Raw genomic sequence first — 3,429 nt, 5'->3', positions numbered from 1 at the left:
ACAGATATTATCAAAACCACATGTTTCCTTTGTACACGAAGGCTGTAACATGGCAGACAATATGGTTGAAGGGGGGGGAGAAAAACATTTGTGCTGAAAAATCCGAACCTTTTGTGAAATTGAGACCAGGACTCGACGCTTTACCGCTAACCAATCCTGATCTTAGCCTTTTCACTGACGGCTGCTGTTTCAGGCACCCTACAGAGGGACTTAAAGCTGGATATGCTGTTGTATCCTGTACTGACGACGGTGCAAATCCTGTAACCATGTCATCTGCCCCACTTGAGGGCAAACAATCAGCTCAAGCTGCTGAGCTAACTGCCATGATATGTGCTCTTAGATTGGCCGAGGGTAAAACTGTCAATATTTTTACAGATTCAGCTTATGTATGTAATGCAATACACAGGGATATGTCAGGTTGGGTCCAGGCAGGATTCAAAACAAGCGGAAATAAATCTATGGCTCATGAAGGACTCATGAAAGACTTATTGGCTGCTGTCCACCTTCCGGAGAAGGTGGCTGTGGTAAAGGTAAAAGGACACTCACAGGGTAGTGATCCAGAGAGCATTGGGAATAACGCTGCCGATGAAGCAGCAAAGGCTGCTGCAGGGTATGTCGCTGAATGCATAATGTTATTAGCTGAAAACATAGGAAGTTTTATAGATGATGTACAAAAAGCTCAGGAGGACGCTCCCGAGCATGAGAAAAAATCCTGGGAAGACGCAGGTGCCTCTGATTGTTTCACTGGCTTATGGCAGAAGAATGGGAAAACTGTCATGCCCGAGGGATGGATCCCGTCAATGTTGAAACAGACTCATGGTTTATGCCACGCAGGAGTAGCAATAATGATGTTCGCATTGGATGCATGGTGGTTCCCTCAAAAGAGGAAAGTTGTGGTGGATTTTGTACAACAGTGTGCTGTTTGTCAGGCGTGTAACATAAGACCCACGGACAAGCCTCCAGTGGGCACATATCCGAAACCACAGGGTCCGGGGGAACAAGTGATTATGGATTTCACTGACATGGGTGTCCGGGCTGGGGGGAAAAGGTTTCTCTTGGTAATTGTAGATGCCTTTTCCAGGTGGATTGAGGCCTATCCCACTGGAAAAGAGGACGCGAAATCAGTCATAAAATGCCTGGTTAACGATTATATACCAAAACATGGTTTTCCAAAACTAATCAGATCCGATAATGGTTCTCATTTCAAAAACAAAGACCTAAGGACGGTGGAAACGGTCTTAGGTCTTCAACATAAGTTTGGCTCAGTGTACCACCCAGAATCGCAAGGCAAAGTTGAACGGGCTAATCGGACTATAAAGGGTAAACTATTGAAAGTCTGTAAAACCACGGGGATGTCCTGGCCAGATGCTTTGCCTATTGTGCTCCTGGCCATCAGATCCTCTGTAAACACCTCTACAGGTTTGACTCCCTTTGAACTAACCTGTGGCAGACCATTTCCCGGTCCTTCGCATCCTTTTTGTGTACTTCCTGCTGTTGGTTACCGTCCGTATTATCAGTCGGTTAATGCTATTGTATCAGCTTTTTCTTGTCCAGGTGCCCCCCATCCTGATCCTCCCGTGTTGAAAACCACCCCAGCGGGTCCACCGGAACACCTTTGGTTGAAGGTGTTAAAGAGGAAGTGGTCGGAGCCACGGTGGACGGGTCCACACCAAGTGACCGCACGAACAACAACAGCAGTCCAACTCAAAGGGAAAGGTGGCGTATGGTGGCACTTAACCCAGTGCAGCTCAACAAAAAATCCACCGCCAAAGGCAGATCTGATCAGCGGAGGAGTGGACGAGCCAACTACACCACCAGATGAACCGGACAAAGGATCAGCACCAGGGGTAGATGCAAGCATCTCTGCAGGGACACCAGAACCGGACAAAGGATCAGCACCAGGGGTAGATGCAAGCATCTCTGCAGGGACACCAGAGAAGAACACAGAAGAAGACACGGGAACAGTAAAAGCGTGACTATAAAACTCTCTTTTCCGATTTTAAATCTCGATGTCGCCAGACGGGCAAGTCAGCTGTATTTTCTTTGTCTATTTTGGTAATAACGTTGGTGAGGATTCATCTTATGTTATACATTCTATATCTGTATGCTTAAAAAGAGCTGTATGAGACACAAATCAGGGAAAGAAGGTTTCAAGGTCTTGCCGGTTTTACAGTTAAAACACGGCTTACAAGTAAAAAAAAGGTGACTCAATGGAAGATTTATATGCTTTATGTTATTTTACTTCTTGCCTTATACATTGCTTTAACGATATTTTACTTTTTGTGCATGTATCCAGAGGAAGAGGGAGAAATATTAGGGATAACATGGGATGGATAAATAAGGCGCTAGTGGTACTGGGATCAGTGCTACTGGTGAGCCTTATCCTTCTCTTTTTAGATTTCTTACCACGACAAAAAACTAAACATGCTCCAGGTCCAACCAGTCCACCGACTAACTCAACACCTGACAACTACACACAAGCGTTCAACAGCTTCACACAGAAACAGGTCCATAATAGACTAAAACGATCAACACACTGTCCGCCTGCCAGGGTACAATTAAATTACACCGTGGGAAGTAACACTAGCTTTCAGGTAGATTTATGTGAAATAATACCTTGCTCAGGGGGCGATCAAGCATGGCGGAAGTATGAAGTATATTTGTGTGGATATGTCAAAAACTACAAAAAATGTAAAACATGGAACCATGTATTTGCATATACATGGGGATGGAATCCACCGCAAACCGGGTTCTTCGCCCAAGAAGCCAGACGAAAAATAAGCGTTATGAGGGGATCCCTCCAAACCGCTGTACAGCATGGAGGATCCAGACGAACGGAACATACCACTAATCCACTAATCTTTACGTTTAAGAACTTACACACCAATCCATTTGCAGCTGGGGATTGTGGGTCAAATACCACAGGCCACATGACATTGGGGGTGGATCATGAGGGCAAGGATACTCTAGCTGAGGTACGGGTTAATTTCGAACACCCAAAACACGAAGAAGCATCAACAGCTGCCCTATCGACTAAAAGGGCGGCTGCTCCCGAAACCACTTCAGAGAAAGTGCTAGCATTAGATTTCTCAAAGTTAGGCAACAATGATCTAATCAAGTTAGCCACAGGATATGGGGATAAAAACATATGGCTTGATTGGATGACATACACAGCCAAAGAACAGGGTCAAGGTAACTGTCTGGCTTGTTCCACTGCTCGACCCTCCCTATTGATGGTGCCGGGACCGGTACACATGAATGATACGGATGGATGGCAGTGTTTACAAGAGATGTTCATACCAGGGTATAATAAAACGTTGAATTGTACAAAATTAGAGGAAGTATATCCCATCATTCCAAAGACTACAGTACCACCTGTATTTTCAGTAAAACCAGGGGCCTTTACCTGTTTTAATCGCACAGGTAGTA

Source organism: Sebastes umbrosus, chromosome 12 (genome assembly GCF_015220745.1).
Source record: "Sebastes umbrosus isolate fSebUmb1 chromosome 12, fSebUmb1.pri, whole genome shotgun sequence".
NCBI classification, from domain to species: Eukaryota; Metazoa; Chordata; class Actinopteri; order Perciformes; family Sebastidae; genus Sebastes; species Sebastes umbrosus.
This window is presented reverse-complemented; position numbering follows the sequence as displayed.